This window comes from Asterias amurensis, chromosome 17 (assembly GCF_032118995.1).
Source record: "Asterias amurensis chromosome 17, ASM3211899v1".
In the NCBI taxonomy this organism is placed as follows: domain Eukaryota; kingdom Metazoa; phylum Echinodermata; class Asteroidea; order Forcipulatida; family Asteriidae; genus Asterias; species Asterias amurensis.
The window spans coordinates 15,082,951-15,107,744 of NC_092664.1; the positions used below are offsets into that span (position 1 = coordinate 15,082,951).

The window sequence follows — 24,794 nt, forward strand, 5'->3', positions numbered from 1 at the left end:
TTACTTTTCATTTGATAATTGACTTCCATGTTCTAAGTAATTCGGGAGTCTCTTTTTGACTTTGTAAAGCAGTGTTTCAACGTAACCGGGGGTCGTCGGTGAAAACTGTGCACAACCCGTCTAAACGGTTACGGGTAAGGTCAGCAAATTGCAGTTATACCCACTGTATGTAAACAAAATCAACAGTTACTGGTTGGTATACCCTAACGCGCGAATGAGGAATTGACCCGATCACTTATGCTGATACTATGGGTATACATTGACTCACTAAAGCTAAGGTTTAAACCTGACCTAGTTCTCTTCAAACAACCACCACGTGTAAATGATTGTAAAGACTTACTCAGCGGGATTTGTTGATTTATTCTTGTGTATAATGAACATGATAAGCGTGTACGGGAATATGACACCAACTTCATGGTTATGTATAAGACGGCTTCAAAACTAATTTGGAAGATGGTCAATTGTATGCAGCAGACTTTGACTTGCCATTCACCCTGCAGCCAGTGAAGTATACAGGTATCAATGGTTAGATACTATGTCATTACAGGGAACCATTAACAGTGGATCAATAACGCGTGGTAACTCCCACAGGGGTTTTGACACAGAACCCGTAACAGCCTATGTCGACTGTCACATTGCTTGGATGTGACTACCTGCACGAAAGACGTTTGCTTTAACCGTTGAATTCCTCTACAGAATTCAATATGGCCAAATAAATATAACTACACCTCCATTCATCATCCAAGATAACCGTCGATCAGCCGAAGCGATCAGGAGCAATCAACACAACCTAACCTACAAACAACAATTCGCCAGTGTTGACTGCTACCTATAAAGCCCTTTCCCAGGAGCAGTTCAAAATTTGGCTGCAGTCACTGCAACAAACTGCAAAGGTTCCAAAGAGAAGCACTGTCAGCAAAAAGAGGGATCGAGCTTCCAATCCACAACAGATAAGCACAATATTGACGACATAAGCACCAAAACATACATTGTATTTTGCAACCCACCCTCTCCAGGACAGCAGCAATTCTTTTTGTTGAGAACAACAATTCAAGATTCTAGAGTCAATCAAGTCACTGAACATGCCACATAGAAAACTCACGTAATCTAAAAAGCAAATGATTGCAAATCGGGTGGTGTGGTGACGGCCTCTCGACGGCGATCCATGTCCTGAAGCGGGCAGACACGTGGACAATGACCCCCTAGCTATCAGGAAATTAAAACCCTTTAAAGTCCCTAGTGTTCCAATGGCAGTATCAACACACACATCTGATAGTTCCGGTATCTGCATAATGATGGATGATCTAGGTTGGGGTCACGCGGAAAACGTGTGCGATGTTTGTGATCTTTTTCAAAAACAACCCATCAGTTTATTTTTATTTCTATATTAATATATCATTTCTCCTACACGAAGCATCCCTGTTATGCATCAATCACCATGAATTTTTGATCAAGCCAGATAAGATCTTGGATCAAAAGAGTTAAGAAATTAATAAATAAAATACGTCTGAACTCAACGTTTGACACTCTGGTCATTGACACGGTTCTGTTCAAACAATGGTTGCTGCATCGCGAGAAATAACACCAGATGAAGAACCCCATCAATAATGCAGTTAAAGGCTTGATTGATGAAGTTCTCAGACAATTTCCTCCGATTGATGACAATAATATTACTTTAATCAATCTTAAGATGAGTAAAATCAGGGCCCAATTTCATAGAGCTGCTTAAAGACACTGGAGTATGTTGGTAACTGTCAAAGGCCAGCCTTCTCACTTGTATCTAAACAGCTGTATCTAAACACACGCATAAAAATAACAAACCTGTGAAAATCTAAGCTCAATTGGACATCGAAGTTGCGAGATAATAAAGAAAGAAAAAACACCCTTATCACACGAAGTTGTGTGCTTTCAGTTATTGATTTCGAGAATTCAAATTCTAAATCTGACGTCTCAAAAATCAAATTCGTTGAAAATTACTTCTTTGTCAAAAACTCCGTTACTTCAGAGGGGGCAGTTTCTCAAATCGTTTTAAACTATCAACAGCTCCCCATTTCTTGTTACCAAGTATGTTTTTATGCCAATTTCTATCTTTTGAGTAATTACCAATAGTGTACACTGCCTTTAAGCACAAGAAGTAGCTAGTAAGCACAACGTTTCACTGATTACTACAAAAATCGGCAAAAGTATCAGTACTGACTATATATAAAAATTCAACGTTATAACAGAAGAAATTGGAAATATAAATACAGCCTGACTTTCCGACAAAAGGCATGAGTTACGCGCAGATAACATAACCTCAAAGCGATAAGCCTATTAAGTACCTGCGTATAGGTCATTAATATAAATGCATCGTTGGAACAAGGATAGCAAAGCAACAATATTTAATATGAAGCTTAAACCTCTCAAAAGTCAAGACCGGATTAAAGGCAAGAATATCAGTCCGGTTTACAAAAACTCTTACAGGTGAAGGTAAAAATTATATTTTCCGATTATTCAAAACATCGGGACAAAGGGCAAACAATGTATAGTGGTACATAATAGTATCCCTTTTGCTGTTCAGTATAAAGGCAGTCATCCTTGTGTTCAACTTCGAGTTGTGTAACAAGAGTGAAAACATCAATTCACTCGTATAAACAAAATTACACATTCTTACCGTTTTGTACTGTTGCTCCAAAATAAGACACCAATAAGACACCAAAATACTTGCTTTCCCACATCAGTGAAGCAAACACAACACAACACGGCCGCATACAGTAATAACTTCATCAGAAGAGATCAGCCTTTATACCTACAACTACATCCGCCTTTCCGGTTCCCGATGTTAAAATCCCACAATATAGTGCTTAATGAGCTAAAGTTTAATTCAACTTTCGCCGAAAACGATTACTCTCCACATATAATTGACAAATGTAGGAAGGACCTAAAGACAAATTAATCCACTTCACATAAAGACATCCGTCCCAGACCTAGTTTAATTATTTCTCGCAAGTTCCTGGATTCCCTATGTCTTTTTTACTTTACTCATTAATTTGTCTTTCAAAGCACTTGCATGAACACTTAAACCCTGGAGCAGGTATTTTTAACCACAATTCAAATTTTCCTGAAAAACAAATAAGAATTTATGTATAATCTGTTTGCAGCAAATAAATGTTTTTAGACGGCGTAGTTCCCGGAATAGGAAGGGGGAAATCATACGTGTTAAGGCATTATCAATCAAACATTAAAAGCTTTGGTTAATCTTTTCAACGAAAAATTTACCCCGAAAAAGATTAACCTACGAAACGAGATGTGACAGACATGCAAATTCGGATTTGCAAACAGGAAAAAACGAGGAAAAACGTATAAAATTGTGTTTTTTTCCAAGGGCAAAAAATTAGCAAATGGCTAAAGCAGGCTGTAAAATGGTCAGAGAGTTAAATAATTTCTCCTTGACACTTAAATGAGGAAATAGTCCCTGATCAGCCTTAAAATCTTTGAAAGAAGCAAAGATCAAATAGTTCTGGCAATAGATGTTTATTCAAGAACCAAGTGTGTATTTAAATGATTTCCACTACGATCGGTCCTTTAAAACCTCAACTGAGGAACTCCAAGTCCCCACACACAAGATCAGTTTAAAGGCATTGTAAACAATTGGAGTTATACTCAAAACAGTTGTTATCACAAAAACTTTCACGTTAACGTGCATAGAGCTATTGATAGAATAACGGCTCCTTCTAAAGAAATGGAGTTTTTGAGAAAGAGGTAACTACTCTTTTAAATACTAAAAGACTTCATAAATGATGTCTTTTTTTTAGGCATCTGAAAGCACACAAATTTGTGCAACAAGGGTGTTTTTCTTTTATCACTCTCCGGCAACTTCGACAATTTTCACAGGTTTGTTTATTAATGCATATGTTGGCATACACCAAGTGACTGGTCTTTGACAATTACCAATTTTTGAAACATTTTGCTTTGTATTCACATTTGGGGATACACCAACTCAGAGTACTTGACTTTGACTACCCAACCCATCCAGTGCCTGTAACTGTTGACAATTTCAAAACGTATCCACTGCCTTTAAATTGACAAACATTATATGCTCATGTAACTGTAAAACTACCGTACTCCTGAACCGATTTAATTCTTGCAAACTGATCGAGGGAAGCCAACTCCACTGGGATACATGTTAATCTGTACCCTTTGATTAAAGTCAAGCTTGCATGTAAAGGGATCCCTGCGCCGCTCCGTGTCAAAAGCAGACTTGACTTTTCAATGTACATGAAAATCGATGAAATCAACGTATGATCAGGAAGCTGGTTGAAGGACACAAATTGCTTATGGTTAAATTAGAGTTTGGCTGTAGTTGGACAATACCCCTTCCATTTTGAAGTTTCAGTCATATTTCGGTAATATTTCCTGTAACTCCATGTATGTGAAACTAGTATCAGTATTTATTGGACATTCTAACACTTCTTTGTTAATTTGTATGTATATTGTTCCTGCTATTGCTGATGCACTTCGAGAGAAACCAAGAAATTGAGATGAAATGAATAAAACAATCCATCAGAATACACATCAAATCAACCCAGTTTCCGAGTTAGCTTGACCTGGGAGAGGGTCAAGCCTGACCCAGCAGAATGTCAGTATGACCCGAAAATTAGTCAGGCCCCCTAGGACACAAAATCCTAGCCAGTTCTCAGGCAGTTAATTTATTCCGCAAAATATTATCAATCCTATCAAACTATTTTGTTTTTGTGTTTTTCCTCCTTTAATTTGTGTGATCCACCTGAAATCTCATAGAAAGCAATCAGCACACCGTCTTGCCAAATTCATAATTTTGAAATTAAAGACTGGTCAATGCGGACGGGGGGAATTGAAGTGAACGGCGTGGCGCCACGCTCCCTCGCTTTTATTCCCAGGTAAAGAGTGGTTTAGATTACATAGGAACGGTATCTGGTAACCATATCCTCATTAAATTAAATGCATTGACCTGTATATTGTCAACAACGAAAATAACCACATATAAAAGAATTGTAGTTGCGGATCAATCCTTGTTTTCCTTCTTCATTCCTTTCCGTTCTTTCTTCGTCTTCTAATGTAATATCTGGTACGCAAACACACGTGCGGTTTCTAACAAACTCCACTTTAAGAGTTTTTTCGGAAATGCGCAGACTAGGAAAGCATCTTGTATCACGCTCGATTGAGAAGTCTTTAAACATCACTTCTTTTCCGATCGCGTTACAAAAAAAAGCGAAATTCAATTTAACACGTTACCGAGGTATTGTACTTTTTACGCCCGATATAGAATCCGGTTTGAAACGTTACACTGGTAAAGGCAATGATGTTTATTTGGTCCTGATGGTGCGCCTACTATCAGCAGTATCGGATCAGACTCAGAATTTACCCGGATTATGGATCCACTGAGGCCAGACCCGATTCTGGGTCAGGCTGACCCAGGTGGTTTAAAAAAAATAATTTATTGACTCGGATTCTGCGTCAGTTTGAAACACTTTTGGGATCAAATTGCAAAAAAAAACCGGGTCCCGCTGACCCAGAATGAGTCAAAGGTAGACATACTATTCGTGCTAAGGGACAAATATTGGATTACCCCACGTGCTTGTCACTTTACCCTTTTCGAATCTCTATACACATGGTACACTGGTTACAGTTTCCACTGCTCCCTCGCTTCTGGACGCAAGAGACTCGTCTACACATTTTAAGAACGTCCTTGTTTGTTGTCCCTTAACTTTGAGCCGATAAAGGTCAGCACGTCTACACAAACAACAAACCAACCACCTAAACAGAAGATTATATTAGAACGAAAGAAGATCTTCCAGATTTCAAACAGTTTCCAACCCGGCAGGCAAGTGCCAGAACATCTATTCTCAGAAGCCCCATCACGCTGATTACCAATGCTGCCGTTAAACTACTCTGCCTATTATTCAAAATTCAAAATTGGATTTTCTTTGGTTGTTTTCATATGGTCTCCCGAGCCCCGCCACAAGTGAGGATGCCCTCGGAATTGTTTTTCAGCCCGTAGACGTGGCGTGTTGTGGACGTGAGATGTTGTTTTCACTGCCCAATTGCAATAAGTTGTCGGCTATAAGGGGTTAACCTTAGTTGAACCTGGCCTGTTTATCCACGTCAAATGTATTGTACCGATAAAGACTCGAACAGTCACTGACAACAGTTACGGCAGCAATAACACAGCAACAACAGCGCAGGTACAGTATCAAAAACAACACTAACAACAGCTACAACAGCAACAACAACGACGACAACAGTAACAACACAAATATCAGCTACAGAAAGAATGCATGGAAGAACACTACAGTATCTACAGCAGCAACATCAACACAAAAGAAAACACAAGCTTTAAAAAGGAACAATAAGAGCAATACTACTACGGGAACAGTGGTAACAACAGCAACAATAGCTAACAAATCAATACAGAGACAACACATCTTTGTACCCCTTTCTGAACAACTACAGATTAAGATGTGCACCACACACGTGAACCGCTAAAGCATACATTATTAATCTAACGCCTCGATGTCGGCATTTTACAGGAGGGCTGTGAAGCTGACTAGCGTGTACATAGTTAACATGTGATTTGCACTTCAATCCTTTTAAACATCGCGTCCGTCGTTCGTGAAGAGGGTTCACGGGGGGGGAGGGGATTTCAGATTTCGCCTCCATTGAGAACTAGGAGACAAATCTTTCCCGGCTAAAGCTACGACTACAGTTTTTGCTTAGTCTGTTGCTTAGTCTGTTGCCGTAGTCGTAGCTGCTAATTCGGACAGGGCCCTAATCTGGCAATGGCACGAGATGCTAATAATGAACAAAGTTGAGGGAAATACACCTTTGACCTGTAACCGGATGCGACCAAAACGACCTAGCTTGTGAACGGTAGTTGAAAATAAGCACAGTACAATATTAATATGGGAGAAAACATGCCGGGTATCTCACTTCCTTCTCTTGTTTCTGCCACAGCAACCCCAACACGTACAGTTAATAATAGGAAATAGGGGCTGTTCCGAACAAAAAACATGTTAATTTTTTTTTCTTCAAACAATGCGCAGTGTTTGAGTAAAAATCACAAGTTGCTTGGGGCCCCTGGGACCACTGAAACCAGGATTCAAGGTCAATTCTGACCCACGAGTCTTTTGATTGTGTTTTGTATCCTTGGCTAGATTCATTGTTACATCCATCTTCGTATGAGAAACCAGGAAGGTTGTACAACGCGGTAGAATAATATCTAATAATCTATAGTGCTTCATACATCGGTGTTTATGGGTAAAAAAATATATATTCTTTATCTCCGATGCAAATTTAACGTCTATTAAATCTATCGTTGTCATATCAAAAACGCAACCGCAAGATAAGAAATCAATAACCTTTAACATTTTTATTTCACAGACTGAAGTCGATGGCGTCTGAGTTTTCTTCTTATATTTTCTTTATTCGTGTTCTGATGCGATTTGACATTGCCGCCCAGTGATTATTAACCCCTGGGACCATGTAAGAGGATAGCTACCACTTAGTGATACCGAAACCCATGTTTTCCGATCCAATATGACGATCGTGATCCGTGACACACATCGCCAATTGAATTTTTTTTTTCAATAAAAAAATATATATAAAAAGGATGGTCAACACGCAATTTCAATAAGCTTTGGTGTGAAGATTTGTTTCACTGTACTTTTAGCATCCTCCCACAGACTTTGTAAACATAAGCATCCAGTCTATACAAAATTCCACATGCCTACCTTTTGTTTTCCCGTGTTTTTTGTTTTTGGAAGAAGAGGTCTTGACTATGTACCCCAGGGCTGATAGCCAAATAAAACCTTCCAGTTGCCTAGATACAGCTCAAGGCCCGGGCAAGAATGTTGTCAAGCAAGTGTTGTAAAATAAAAGACTAACAAGTTAACATTATTTGAGACTGCGTCATGCTCAGTCTGCCCTAGACCACTCAGCCACTGACAGCCACAACCGATCAAGTCGGAAGCCCTTGAGCTGGTGACGACCCCCGTCCATCTGGGGGATCATTCCCCTCGACTCACATCGCAACAACACAAGCCCCTCGCCGTAGAAACCAACTATAGAAACCGCCAGCTCCCTGTTGCAATAACATTTCTTGATACATGTCTAATTGGAGAGAACTGGCTCCCCGATTGCAGGAACCTCTCACACGGTCCGTGGCACAGGCTGGAAACACAGGCTCACTGGTCGTAAGCAAACACTCCGGCCGTGTAATAAGATTACAATTGTTTAGTTTACATGTATACCACTATCTGCATTTCAGATGTACTTGAATTAGCTTAGGGCAATCTGGAATGCCGAGTTAACAATTCAAAGCCACTGTCATCCAGGCTTGGATTGGGGATCACTTTCCCTTGGTAAAACGAAAAATTAGTTTTGATGCACAACTGACCCAAATTTCGCACATGCTTTTAAATCTCTTACGCGATACAGATCACTCGAGTAAAAAAAAAGAACTTTTAAGAAACCACGAATTTTTTTTTTTTTTACACTTATACGATTATTCATTTATGCAATACGTGTTACTCACCCTCCAAAAGGCTTTGATATCCCGCGGGGCCTGATGTGAAAAAAATACATCCAAATCAAAAGACCGGTTGCACAAAAATGATACAAACAAATGGAATTGCTCAAAGTATCAGTTGGAATACATGTATATTTAGAATGTTAAATCATAAATCAATACTGCAAAACAAATAAAACCATCAATGACAGTCCCTACCCTGAACCATTCATGAGTGAATTCGTGAAGGTTTCCAAATGGAATGTTGGCCAACCGTACATCAAACGAGCAGGCATCTGCAAATCCATCTGTAATAATGTTATCGATTGATTTTTCAAAAACGAAAATAAACTATTCATTAAGTTTATATTAATGCTATTTTGTTTTCTATATCAACCAACAATGCATGATGTTAATATTGAATCAATGAAGAAGACATGATTGGCTTTTCAAAGTTGCACATTATCGAAGTTTGGTATCAAATCAAAGTTTGCTAGACACGTTCTACTACTCTCTTAAACTACAGGGTTTGAATCGACCCGGATTTAGGGTAGCACGGGGCACGATCCTATTGGGGGTTTGTGTGACCAAGACTCTCTGTCACCCTGACACTAAAAGCAGAATTCGAGTTTACAAATCCTCTTTTTAAGCAGTTTCTATTTTGACACGGAATCCATCAATTCGTCAACAAAACTAACCGTTGAACTTGACCGATATAAGTGGTGTTGCGGACGTGACCAAACCACGCCCATACAGATCCTCCTACGTTTGGCCCACGATAAGCCCGCTATTGGCCACGCTCTCGGCCACATTTCATTCGTAAAAGAAGCGCCGTCTTTGTGTGAATGGGGTCAAAGCGCACACAGTTTGCTACATTGTTACAAAGATGAGATGCATGAACAGATCATCTTACTTATTACCACAGCCATGACGGATGGCCAGCTGAATTCAATTAGGCCAATTATCAATAGTTGTACATACTGCAACCCATTGCCTACAACAGTATACTATCTGACTAGATTTAATGGTCAAACCCACGCAGCAGGGCAGATGTACAGATTTCCCAGGGTTATTAATGCTATATTAAGAAAAACTATATGCAGTTTGTGATGATTTGTTTTTAATTAATTCAGGGGTTTCTTTACTTTGTAGGGTTGCTCATACGTTATTTCTGTTAAAGGCAGTAGACACTATTGGTAATTACTCAAAATAATTATTAGCATAAAACCTTTCTTGGTGACGAGTAATGGGGAGAGGTCGATGGTATAAATCACTGTGAGAAACGGCTCCCTCTGAAGTGACATAGTTTTCGAGAAAGAAGTAATTTTCCACGAATTTGATTTCGAGACCCTAGATTTAGAACTTGAGGTCAACCATCTAAACTTCGTGTGACAATGGTGGTTTTTTTTCTTTCATTATTATCTCGTAAGTTCGATGACCGATTGAGTTCAAATTTTCACAGGTTTGTTATCTTATGCTTATGTTGAGATACACCAACTGTGAAGGCTAGTCTTTGACAATTACCATTAGTGTTCACTACCTTTAACTCCGGAGAAAAAAATTTACCTTTTTCGACTCTATGGTAAAACAGAATACTGCAGTGCAAAATCTCATGAGCGCTAAGACAATCCAAAAGAATGACCTTTATTTTTTACCAAAATATCCACGGGCGTCAAGAACATCTGTCGTGTATCGAATCGCGTGAGGTCCCCACCCTAAAAATAACGAGTTCCTTGACAGTGTGGAATTTTAAAACAATGACTAATCCGATCTAATCGGATTGTGTTGCGAGACACGGGGATCATCCTGTCCTTGGAGATCCTCAGGGGTGAAGATGAAGGCCCACTTCAAAGGAGCCATGGGGTTTTATATTTTACAAGTCAAATGTTTCGTTGTGCGGTATCTTGATATTGTTAAGACAACGTCCCTTGGGGAAGAAGCTGCTGAGACATGGGGATGTGATGCTGAGTAAAGGTGACTGTGACCCGTTCGTGTTTCTACTGTCTTTAATTCCTGTCGAGGCCGGCACTACTTTAAACAAAAAGTACACGCTGTCCTTAATGTATCATTCAGTGTCCTTTTGAAATTTTAATGTCATCAACCAGTTCGGGTTCTAATCGATTTCGCTATTTGTTTCCCACTATCTCAGGTACGGGTTTTACATATTTATACGAGGCCAATGCCGCTGTGAATTCGGAATGAATCAACAAGGCAATATTCCGATTGACCTAGAATTCTTGTTTACTTTTCACCGTTCCATTCATTTTGGTTTTATCATGTATTATTTTCTCTTGCGAGTGAGTGCGTAATCATCGTTTTTTTTTTTTTTTTTAGGAACAGTGCATCCCTTTTAATTTGGACGTTGTCAAGAAACATAAAACCGACCCTTTCAAAATAGAACAAATCTCGTCGAAACAGGTGTTCAAGTAGTCAAAGTAGACAGAAAATAAAAATAGCAATAACGGTCACTCTGGTTTCGGCTACTCGATTTGTTCCGATCTAATTTATCTTGCTTGGTCAAGCAGGGGGAAGTAAAAAATTACCCCATAAGGATGACCGCGTTCCAGACGGACGCACGTCTCGGAACGATGCCAATGGAGCCAGGCCCTAATTATAACAAGTAAAACCATTGGCTAAAAAGAAAAACGAAAAAAAATGAAAAGAAAATGAAAACAGATTTTGACGATGGCGGCATGTAATTGTCTGACGTAGGTCACGTCAGTACCAAATCTGGTAACTGCGTGACTGATTATAACGGATTGATGAACCTCAGATGGTAAATATTTCATGATGTATTGACCTACAGTTGGACCTTCGCATAAAATAGCCATTACATCACTGGTTGAAACGGGTTGTAGCAATAAACTACCATGCTGTTCTATTTATGTGACAATTTTGGCAGCCAGCTGGACAAAGAGTGTATCTCATTTTGCGGCTAACGCATGCGCATTTAGAATTAGGCTTTGCAAAAAAGCCTATTATCGGGTGTACAGCAGGCAAAAATAACAAGGTTTTGTCTACAAACATTTCCATTGTAAAGTGCTTTTGTGCGCTAAACCAATCGGGACGTACATTCAAAACAATGGTAGAACGAAGAGAAATCCTCTATGTGTATCAAACCCCATTTGCTTACACTGCTCATTGTATAGGAAATAATGCGTTATGCCTATACTTTACAATGGAAATGTTTGTAGACAAAAGCGAGTACGGTCATCTTTGAAGATTCTTTTCTTTTAAATCGCCGGTTTAAAGGCGTGGCCACGTTCTTTGGTTTCGATAAAAGCGTACACACATCCTTACGATTTCGGATTAAGGGGTCCCGCTATTATTGTTCTACTACTCCCTTGTTTAAAGAACTCCCATGTGAAGTCCAAGTTGAACAAAGAATTCCTTCGTGGGGGCCCATTGTTCCAAATACCCCACAAGGGCACTCATGTAAGCGCACGCTTCAACTCGGCTGGTGGAGCCGTAAATAACTGCCGGCATTGCTAAAATAGAGAAAGAGGTTTTTAAAAATGCCTTAGCCTCCAAACATGATTAAGGAGTGCTTGGAGAAGGTACCGCGTTTAAATCAACCGTGTTTTTAAAAAGGTGCCAAACTTGTCTTCACACACCGCGCTTCTGACCTAAAATTAGACAGAATTGGCTCATCATCCACAGCACTCTAAACCAGCACTTGTGATGTATTTTCACCGCTAAAGGAAATCGAATCTGACTTGTGGGACAGGAGTACAGTCTTCCTAAACAAGGATTTGTCATAAAGAGCCGATGTCTTTCTTCTCACCGAGAGACCCCCCCCCCATCCATCCAGATCGAAGGGTTTCATGGCTCCACACTATCTTGAAGATCCTTTAATCTGATCTCAGTTGAGTATAATACGCTTGACGTTCGCCAACACTGATTGTGATGTTCCCAAGTAGGAAACAAACAGCGCCGTCTTTGAGTCTGCTGAAGTACCGCGAGCATCGGCTCTTTGCGTCAATCAATACGACGTGGAGGAGTGGTGCATATAGTTACAATGACGGCAACTGAGAACTCGATACGGCGGGAGTATAAGGGGGGGGGGCAGATTGTACACCCTCTTTGCTCTAAGATTCGATACAAAGGTCAAAACAAAAAGGTAAAACAAAAGGACTCCATATGGAAATTCTAAAGACCGGCGGAGTGCTCCACAGGTATTTTTGTGTACAAAGTCTATGGGACAATGGACAAAACAAATGATGTACGGAGATGCAAATTTGAACATGTGTGGACAAACGTAGGGATCGTGACGACCACGGAACCCTCTGGTATTCAGCCAGAGCAGAATGAGAGGGGACAGATGACGAGATTCATAACAGGGTGATGACATTAATCAAAACAATCAATTCATTCTTGTAATGTCTTGATGTGGATCAGCTGAGTTTGAATTAGACCAGAAATTATAACCGCCCTAGATGCATTGACTAAGTACAAGCTCAGCGATTGGGAATATTATGAGTGTAACATGGTGACTAAGACTTGTGGGTATAAAAAAAACGTCACCCAGGACCCCATAGTTCTTTTATTTATCTATTTTTTACACATGTTTATTTTGATTTTTTTAAAGTTGTTGTTACGGAACAAGATTGTGCTTAATTGAATTTGTTTTTTCATGCTTGGACATAACCGCTCAAGATCTTCAGCAAAGTCGCCAAAACGGTACCACTTTTTGGAATGAAATGCCCGTAACCATCTACAACTTCATGGGTGAAATAGTTGGTTTCAACTACCACACGTAGAAGGTCCCTTTAATACTGCGGTATCTGTTGAATTGAGTATGGGGCCCTATATGATAGAATGTATCTCTAATTTTATATAGCCTCGTGAAATGACAATGCAACTATCGATCCACCAATAGAAAGAGATTGGGAATGTCGCATGACAACTTACAAGCTAATTAATTTTAATTGTTTCCAACGGCGGTTGCCATGGTGTATAATTAATATTGATGATGATGATGAATTTTTTTGACCCATATTGATCCGGGACCCACCAGACACGATGACGTTCTAGTTCTGTTAATACCTAACGGGGGTTATTCAAGCGCATCGGGGGGTAAAACATTACCAACTGCGATGCAATATTTAAAGACAAATTTGCCAGCCACGATTGAAATATTTATAGGATATCCACCATTAATAACTGCATAATAACATTTCAAAAACAGATCATGTTAATTATGCAGCGTGGACGACGAATACTTCTACCTCTACATAAGACTATAATTCAACATTTATAAAATTTACGGGACCATGGGTAATAGAACGACTATTTGAAAGCAGTGTGACACTATTGGTAATAACTCAAAAAAATTATCACCATTGGTAACGAGTAATAGTTAGAAACATTGTGAGAAACGGCTCCCTCTGAAGTGACATAGTTTTCGAGAAAGAAGTTATTTTCCACGAATTTGATTTCGAGTTTGAAATCAAGCATCTTAAAGCACACACCTTCGTGTGACAAGGGTGTTTTTTTTTCTTTCATATTTATCTCGCAACTCCGATGACCATTCGAGCTCAATTTTTTACAGGTTTGTTATTTTATGCATTTGTTGAGATACACCAAGTGAGAAGACTGGTCTTTGACATTTACCAATAGTGTCCAGTGTCTTTAAAACTGTTCTTGTATTCTTTGTTAACGCTACCGGACACAATTCAAAGTGTACCTTAATATGTCATTGTGTGTTGTTCGGTTGTACTAAACATTACTCTAATATCTCTTCCTCAAAACATAATAGATTTTCATAAGTTGGTTTTATACAATCCTGTTATATATTTGGCAAGGTATAACTCAATGAAAAGGTGATTGTCTCAACTTAACTTGATCGATGAATCTAATTTAACTGGGAAGGTATTCATTGGCCGATGCACTTAACAATGCTCAATGTTCCTTTTAATACCCAAACTCTAGCATATTTTTGTATAATACACAAATATCCGTTCATTGGCCATCTCACTATTGGTTTGTGTGAAGAAAAAGCTTTTAAGCAAATCAAGGTTTCAGTGAAGCGTTCAGGGATTATGCATAAATTTAGCCAATCACAGTTTGGGTTAGTCTGCCAATTATGAACTAAATGTTGGCAAGTTTTCTTGGAGTTTAAGACAAATCATTGCGAGTGATTCTTGGTGGTGGAGTTTTCTTTGCTAATTAACCAATCAGGGGAGGTAACATTGGCGCAGCTTAGGGCACAAGTCTCAACCAATAGTTGTTCATTCAAAAATCATTTAGTTAATAAACCAAGAGGAGAGTAGTTAATCCCTCACCGTGCTTCTTACAAGTAAGTTTTGAAGGTCATCCGATGTTTGAGTATTTACCAATCTGTAACCCTACCTTTAAGAAGTGGTAACATGACTGCCCATCGGCTTCACGATAATCAGTCATGCAGTTTTGGACTTGTTTGTGTAAAACTCAAAATAAAACTACGCACTGGTTTTGTTTTTGATTTTTTTTTTTTTAATAGGAGGCCTATGCGGAATCACAAACAAATCCATTAGAATGCTCTTGCGAACACAAAATGCATGGTTTGATGAACGCCTAAAAAAGCTATACCATCTCGCTCGCCCATGCACGATACTCGTATCGATGAAAACGCACTTCCTAGCTATAATACTGGGTTGCAGAAATGACAGTGGAAATGAGTTTGATGGCAGCTGCAAACTCCCTCCGAACTGTGTGGTGCATGCCTGACAAATGGATTATATGTTCCAGAGAGTTCCTTTTTTTATTTTTGTTTACCGAGAGGGTCACCGAGATAAAAACATCTGCCTCATGTTTCTCGCCAAGGTTATTGGTGTAAGGAGAGATTAGTCAGGCGGGCATGAAGCTTCTACCAAAGGCGGTCTGGTCCGACACTAAGGCTTGGAAAGATCAGTATGAGGGAGGCTGGTAATAGATTAATCCAATCTAGATGGGGGAGATTCAAACTTAAAGTTCACATTTGTTTTTCCTTTCTGTCCTTTTTTTAGAGGGGGCTCCAAGGTCAGTTTTGCGATCAACTTATTCTACAACAGAGTCCTTCTGAAATTGTTGGGTGACATTTACACATCTCCAACATCTAACCTTAAAGACAATGGACACTATTGGTAATTTTCAAAGACCAGTCTTCTTACTTGGTGTATCTCAACAGATGCATCAAATAACAAACCTGTGAAAATTTGAGCTAGATTGGTCGTCGGAGTTGGGAGATAACTATAAAAGAAAAAAATCCCTTGTCATACAAAGTTGTGTGCTTTCAGATGCTTGATTTCGAGACCTCAAATTCTAAACTTGAGGGCTCGAGATCAAAATCGTGGAAAATTACTTCTTTCTCGAAAACTACGTCACTTCAGAGGGAGCTGTTTCTCGCAGGGTTTTATACTATCATTAGTATCAACCTCTCCCCATTACTCGTTACCAAGTAAGGTTTTATGCTGATAATTATTTCGAGTAATTACCAATAGTGTCCACTGCCTTTCAGCGTTGTGAAGTGTCAGTTTGCTTAACACCCTGCAGATGCAGATTTTGTCAACATCCTAAACGTTCGATTTTGTCAATATTTCAGATATAAAGTTTAACTTCAATTCATTCATGAAATTGGTTGATAATCAATCAAACCGGGATTGATTTTGAAATTTTAACTGAAGCAAACACTTTCGCATTGTATTGAAAGGACCCAATTTGTGTCGCAAGTACACATGTATATTCTCCACTTGTAACATTGTCCCTCATAACAGAACGAGTGCATCACAAAACTAAACTGTTTTCACGAAACAATTATGTCAGTTTTTTATTTCTGAAACTTGAATATGAGAATCGTTACTCCCTGATTTGTTTTTCTCAGATTGTGTTTATTCCAATATTACTAACTATTCGTCTTGCCTGGACATAACCGCTCCGGAGTTTTGGATGTATATCTCAAACGCATATCACCCTATGAAACTAAACTTCAAATAAGTGTTATTTTACAGCTTATGTATGTATAAAGATAGTGTTAAAAACAATCGAACGGTTCCAAAATCCAATGGCATGCCTTCCTTTAACATCGCCCATGGCTTCCAAACGCACTCTGGATTTGGAGTGACTTAGCACGCATAACCGCTGACACTAAGGACTCAAACAACGTGTATCCGGCTGATTTAACAAACCAATTTAAGGTTGTGTAGACATCACTAAACAAAATAAGCAGTCCAGACTATTAAATGGATTGAAATGTGAGCAAAAAGAAAAAGATACATTTGCATTTCGTCTAGATAATATTGACGGGGTGATGATTAAGTTTCCACTTCACCCAGTTCCCTCTTCCCAGAGTGTAAGACTGTTATAAAAGTTAAAGGCAGTGGACACTGTTGGTAATTGTCAAAGACTAGCCTTCACAGTTGGTGTATCTCAACATATGCATAAAATAACAAACCTGTGAAAATTTGAGCTCAATCGGTCATCAAAGTTGCGAGATAATAATGAAAGAAGAAATCACCCTTATCACTCACACGAAGTTGTGTGCATTTAGATGGTTGATTTCGAGACCTCAATGTCTAAACTTGAGGTCTCGAAATCAAAACTCGTGGAAAATTACTTCTTTCTCCAAAACTATTGCACTTCAGAGGGAGCTGTTTCTCACAATTTTTTTTACCATCAACCTCTCCCCATTACTCGTCACCAAGAAAGGTTTTATGCTAACAATTATTTTGAGTAATCACCAATAGTGTCCACTGCCTTTAAGGTGAAGGAGGCTTGCTCTTAGAAGTGAGAGTAAGGCGCCCACGGCTTAGCTCGCATTCAGCTTATCAATTAACGGGTCAAGCATAGATAGAAATCGAAAATAAGGAGTCGTCATGGAGAGCTATCGTGTCAGTAAATCGTTAAAGCTATCTCGTTTGACAGTCTTTTTCCAGGATGCGTGGGCCTGCAAAATGAATTGCCGAGAGTCTTGAGTACAACCTATATCTGAATTATATCAAACTGGTATTCAAACAAACTATCAACCTATTTTTTTAATTTTTATTATATTCATAACATTGTTGTTTTATTTGTTTATTTATTTGGAGATTTGATATTCCGTTTAATCAACAACTGCACCTTTCGTCAATTGATCAACAAATAAAAGTCAAGAATAAAGATTGCTGCAGTTAAAGACACACACATGGAGTTACAGGAAGTAACAGGGATGGCAGTTGTAAAATTAATACAGATACATTTAATTGTTTGTTGTTAATATTATTATTATTGTTATTATTTATTTTTTAGGTTGTTTTTATTAATTCTATTTATCCTTTTTTTTTTTCGGGGGGGGGGGGGTTTGCGCGTGTCTTTTGCTTGTGCTAAATATGGTATTTCAGGTACTATCCCTTTTATGAAATCCTAAACATACCAGATCTATTATAACCTATTTGAAATGGTTGTTGGGGTCTTGTTAGTAGGGTTGTTGTGGGTGTTGTGGTGTGCTGTTTTTTTGTTTTTATGTGATACCACCACCGTCCGTACAAGGCCGGGATACAACTTCAAGGTTAGGGCTACACTGTTTGGGGCTGTCAACACTTTGAAACTATTTAAGATGAAGAGAGAACATTTTCGCTTTAACTGTAACTGTTATTTTTTTATGAGGGGCCAAAATTGCACCCATGTCCCGCACATAGATTGAGCTAAGTATAACCAAGAAGTAAAACCCACGCACTCGGGTACTGCAGATGAAAACAATCAATAAGAACGAACTATTGCTTACCGCTAGTAATGAAACTACTTGAGCCCGAAGTGCCTTGCACTGTTATCTTCCAAAAAGAAATCAGCAAATGCACTATTTTGTTAGTGGAGTGTGGGTGGGCAAACAGCACATGGCAGTCATTTATAGGGACGGCGACCCAAATCAACAGGAGGTGTGACTCGAACCAGGGCTTTAAAGAGCCACTTAAAGCAAAACAGGGTGCTTAAAAGTTAATTGCTAAGCAGAGCAGAATACCAGTTACAGATAGTTTACACGAAAATGACATGGAATTTTGGCTGGTTATCTTGTTCTATTTAGTAAGCAATGCTAAGCTACTGTTTTTGCTTATAATACTACTTAACGATCTACTGCTAAGCTGGAAACTAATCACAAACGATAACCTTTTCTAGGGAACAGCGCATTTTGTGCTGAGCAACTCTTTGTGTCTACCAGCTCAACGAAATGAGGCCAGGGACACATGAAGATGAAAACGAGGACAGGCAGGCCAAAAGCAAAGCAAATAGCCTGATTATTATTATAACAAGAGACTACACCCACTAGGTAAATACCTAAAACACCCGCAATGCGACCAGCAACAATTAGGTTTGGATTTACGCTGAGAACTGAACATCTTCTTCCTGGAGGTACTTTCATAGGCTCGCAGCAAGTCCACGTAAAACCACAATAGACGGTAGGAAAATATCATCGTAGTTGGCTTGTGGGATGTGAACAATTTAACTTAAAGCAGTGGACACTATTGGTAATTACTCAAAATAATTATCAGCATACAAACCTCACTTGGTAACGAGTAATGGGGAGAGGTCGAAAGTGTAAAACATTGTGAGAAACGGCTCCCTCCGAATGACGTAGTTTTCGAGAAAGGTCTCGAAATCAAGCATCTCAAAGCGCACAACTTCGTGTGACAAGGGTGTTTTTTTTCTTTCATAGTTATCTGACTCGCAACTCCAACGACAAATCAAGCTCAAATTTTCACCGGTTTGATATTTTATGCGTATAGTGAGATACATCAAGTGAGGAGACTGGTCTTTGACAATTACCAATAGTGTCCACTGTCTTAAATTCGACGACAAATTCTGGTATCTCAAAAAAAAAAAAAAGGAAAGACACTTGGGGATACTCAGTGTGCGCACCATTTACAAGAAGCTCATAAAGAAAACACACAAAATCACTGCGCTTCATCAACCAACCTAAATCTTTTCAGAATTGTGTCTCTCTCGACATTTTCGCTGATCCACACACGAAAGAGGTTGATTTTGTAAACATCGGAGGAATGGTGTTGGAGATCTGTATCTCGCTTTAACAAACAACTGGAGAGCGCCCAAAGAAAACACCCCGAAGTTTCAACATTGAGATTTGTTCAGTTGAACGCCATTTGCAATCAGACTCATCGGCCCGTTTCGCTTTCGCGTTCGCATTCCGGAAGATTGAACCGGGCTAAACACACAAAAACAATGAAAACTGCTGACAGTTGAAACAAAAATAAGTATTAAAGTGTTCAACTTGATTAAAGGGGCATAAAAAAAGGCCTGATAATATCCGTCTGAGTACACTGTTCCATATACTCTAAAAACTTCCAACTGTAGACCTGACCCAGATTCCGGGTGGCAGGGGGCTACACTCGTTTCTTGGTAAGCATGACCTGATATTCTGTGTCAAACTGACTCAAACCTGCTTAAAAATTGACCCGAAACTAAGTCAAATTGATACAGGACATAATAACTACACACATTCCGTGTTGCAGGAGGCCCTACAGACCTTTGTCACGCTTTCACCATCTTGGTAATGTTCACACAGTATTGAATGCTAACATTCAATGCGCAAACATGGCACCAGACTATTAATTCGTCCAGCCTCAATTTGGTTTGAAAGGGTTGGAATGGAGTTTAAAAAAAGATGGCCACACCGTGATTAAGGTCTATCCGTAACTGGGTCAGCATGTCCTGAAGTTTGTGTCAAACTGAACCACAACTGAGTCAAACTGACACTGAACATGAGTCGAAAATCATATTTCTAACCATTTCCTGTGTAAGCCTGACCTGATCTCTGTGTAAAACTGACTCAATCCCACTTCAGATTGACTCGAACTGAGTCAAACTGACGAAGAACATTACCTAGTATAAGGGTTTACTTTAACCCCTAAAGTTAAGTCAGAGTGACGCAGAGGAATACAAGTGAAAAAAAAAATCCAACTTCTAACCTATTTCCGAGTCAACCTTACCCTGAATCCTGGTCAATTCTGACCCGGGAGTGTTTACAGATTGTAATTACAGATTCTCTGAATATACAATTAAGAGAAAGTAAATCAACGATGTCTTCCAATAATATTGTTTGTTGTTTACCATGTGTTTGCTTCCGGGCATGCTCGTATTTCACTTAATTTAAAAGATCATACTTATTTTTAAACTCAATTACACACGAAAATCCAGATCGGTCAACCAGACGAAACACATTACTGCTTGGTCTAAATAAAAAAATTAAAAAATAAATAAAAAATACCAAGTCACATTTCATAGAGCAAGAGATTAGTGAAATAAAAGCGACCCCGGGGACAAGAGAGAGATTATATGTACATAAAATTCTCATTTTAAGTGTAAGCGCCCGCGGCAATTAGTGTACACGGGAGGTAGGAGTAGACGACCTGCACGCTACAGAAAAATGATAAGCCACCCAGGAAAAGTACATCTCTGTCGATGTGTACCAAAGATATAACCAATAAAGGGAGTATGTACCGTGTTAAAAGAACAAATCACCTTAGCGGTGGGGGATGTTGTTCGGTATTGAGATAACTTCAATAAATCTAATCTCTGGATGGATAGCAAGATTAAACCTGCCCGAAAGGGGAGTGCACGTTGAGGAGGTGAAGTGAAAATAGATGTGATTTTTTTTTCTTCTTTACAAATTAAACATTTATCATTTTGTGTTGTCGCCTTGTGCATTAAGGATTCCACTCTGGCATGGCCCAGATAGACTCTTTCCGTTAAAGGCAGTGGACACTGTTGGTAATCACTCAAAATAATTATCAGCATGAAACCTCACTTGGTAACGAGTAATGGGGAGGGTTGATAGTATAAAACATTGTGAGAAACGGCTCCCTCTGAAGTGACGTAGTTTTCGAGAAAGGAGTAATATGCGACGGATTTGATTTTGAGACCTCTTTGAGACCTCAAGTTTAGAACTTGAGGTCTCGAACCACAACCACAACTTCGACTGACAATGGTGTTTTTTTTTTTTATTGTTATCTCGCAACTCCGACGAACCATCGAGCTCAAATTTTCACAGGTTTGTTATTTATGCATATGCTAAGATACACCAAGTGAGAAGACTGGTCTTTGACAATTACCAATAGTGTCCAGTGTCTTTAAGCATTACATGTTCGGTGACTGCTCTATATATACATTCCGACACCTTCACATCCCGACACCCATTTTTTCGATAACCACACGTTCAAGTTTCGAAAAACCCTCGTGATTTACTTGCTAGAGTAGGTGGCTAGGGTCGAGACCCCTCATGGTTTACATGCTGGGGCTAGGGTTAGGGTTAGGGTTAGGATTAGGATTAGGGCTAGGTTCAGGCTCAGGATTAGGAATAAGAAATTACACTATAGGGTTGTCGGAACATCGGTGAGTAACAAAATAGAGCATTAGTACAGATGGGTGTATATTGTTTTATGTTTTCTTTTCTTTTGAGTATGAAAAAGGCATGTCTGAAACGGTCAGTGGAAACCTCCCCGGGAAAATGTGTGCCATGGAAAAACTTTTCTGGAGGTTTGCGTACTTGAAACCTAGAAATGGGACAGAAATTGTATCTGTAAGTATGAGCACTGGTAACGTTATATGATGCTCCGTAGGAACACGCTGTGGTATTACTGGGTGAGAGGATATTATTATTATATGGCAGATGTAGACTTTACGGAATTGTTCATCCACCCCCCCCCCCCCCCAACACACACACACCGCGAAGAAAATACAAAACGTCCAAATCAGTTCAAGTACTTCCGAATGTTTGGACGGAATGTTTGGTGTGTCATAAAATACTTAGCAGTGGACAGATATAATGGTCAGAAGAAAACTTCTTAAAAATAGGATATCAATATCTGGCAATGGAAAATGCAGACTTGACAGAATATTGCTTGTTCAACAAAATCCGTGCGGAAGTATTGAAAATCAGTTTGGGGATGTTAAGCATCACTTCTATAAACGAAAATTTGGCGCTTCATAGATCGACCTACTTCCCTGGACCTTTCCAGTGAAGGTGGGAAGTCGCAGATGCAAGATTCGTGACTTCTTGACCTAAACTATGACATGAATATTTCGGAGGGTATCGGCCAATCTATTTTTAATGAGTTCATCACCAACTGAATAATTGCACTAAAAGAATTGAATTAAACATTAACTGGTTAGCACCAGGCTTCCCTTGTGCGACCTTGATTCACTCTGGTCGAAGACGTAATAGTATTTGTCTTTGTATTCAGTTAGTCTTTATTTTAATACATAAACACATCATAGGTCTAGTAATTGGTACAGGAGAGTTGTCCACTTTTATACATTAAACAAATTATTTACTTATTTCTATTTGACGCAATTTTTGAGACCCTTTCACAAGTGCAGGCATCTTAACCAGATTGATACATACATGTGGCCGATTGCAAAATTTAGCCCCATCCCCTGAACCTACATGCAGATCAAAACCTGCACCTAAATGTCGCCAAACCTTGTACCTCAATAAAGTCCAATTCCCGCACCTAAATGCACACTGAACCCTACACCTAAATGTAGCCCGAATCCTGTACCTAAATGTAACCCTGATTCTGCACCAACGTGTAGCCCAAACAATGTGCTTCATTGCAATCCAAACCCTGCACCTAAATATAGACCGAACCCTCTACCCATACGTAGCCTGTATAATGTAGCCCAAAACCTGTACCTAAATGTAACCACAACCTTAAACATACAGTGCACTTATCGAAAAGAGAAGGGGCTCGCCCCGGTGTTCCTGGTTGTGTTCCGGGTTGTGGCTGCTTCATGCGCCGTAGCACCTTGTAAACCCTATAAGTGCTACATAATTGGGTCTCAGAATCCATCACTGCAATGAAAGTTTGCATACACTCAGCTCCTTGAGTACCTTGTTTGGTAGATACGTGGGCCTACATCAGACGATATTATTATGTATTATTATTATGTAGCCAAAACTCTGCGTCTTAAAGGAACCCAAACCGTGCAACTAGATGTAGACCAAACCCTGTACCTTAATGTTACCCCCACCATGTACATACCTGTAGCCAAAACTCTACGCCATACATGAACCCAAACCGTGCAACTAAATGTAGACCAAACCCCGTACCTTAATGTTACCCCACCATGTTCATACATGTAGCCAAAACTCTGCGCCATACATGAACCCCAAACCGTGCAACTAAATGTAGACCAAACCCCGTACCTTAGTGTTACCCTAACCATGTACATACCTGTAGCCAAAACTCCGCGCATTCAAGGAACCCAAACCGTGCAACTAAATGTAGACCAAACCCCGTACCTTAATGTTATCCCAACCATGTACATACCCGTAGCCAAATCTTCATCAATACGAAGAGGAGGCCAATCATTAATCAAATTATATTCTGTTCAAACTCAAATCTCACTAACAACAATTGATAAGGCATCACAAGGAAATAAAACATTAATATGCAATTCATGTTAACTTATGGCAACATATGTTTACTGTCCCGTTCAATTCAATTTAATTCAATTCAATTCAACTTAAATTGGTCCTATCATGGAGGAAATTCAATATGCGTACATGTAATACAGGTCCAAATTAATAACACACATTGAGCTTTTTTAAGTTAAAAAAAAAGTGAGTTAAATTATTACAATATGACACTAAAGATATGAAATGGACATATAATGGGTACCAGCGCTCGGAACACTATGTTCAAAGTCATGTATTGCTATTAAAACTGAAAAAAGTTCATATGAGCAAAGCATAGTTTAGCATAGCTTAGCAATAAATACTGCACAATTTCAACTTACATCATAAAATAATATAACGATGAAACGAACCATGCACTATTAGCTTTGTAATAATGCAATTTGCCGTTAACCAGCAGAAGGAAAAAAAAAACAATCCATTGTAGATAATGACAACAACTCACATTATTTATGGGCAATATTTGCTGCTCCCCCTAATCAGCATTTCCCAATACATTCATCTAAAATGAATGTGTGTAATCCAGGAGTCTGACTTACCGCCAGTCTACCTGCCCCGTCACAAACACAACATTGGAAACCTGAGATATTATTAAGCCAATTCTGTCTACGGTAACCGCCATATCAAAAAGTCCAGCATCAAAACTGCACGAGAATTGCCACTTGAAAAATAGTGACCAAGGTTGTCGAGCCAGAAATCAATCGCGGCTCGGGATACATCAGAAGCAAGGCGTGCGTACATTCTTAATATACCAGTTCACACTTACTGCCTCGAATGGATGGAAAAGCACATACATGCAAAAAGGACTAATGGATTTTGGCTGTTGGCCTGGCTAAATCAGGGCAC

General features: G+C 39.2%; 2 protein-coding genes across 3 annotated transcripts in view; both read right to left on the reverse strand.

Moving 5' to 3' along the window:
- LOC139949578 (uncharacterized) overlaps positions 1-24,794 on the reverse strand; it is a 222,733-nt gene that overhangs the window by 122,254 nt on the left and 75,685 nt on the right. The window lies entirely within an intron of this gene.
- Positions 1-24,794, reverse strand: part of LOC139949577 (growth hormone secretagogue receptor type 1-like) — a 206,504-nt gene that overhangs the window by 112,880 nt on the left and 68,830 nt on the right. The gene's annotated exons all lie outside the window — the stretch shown is intronic.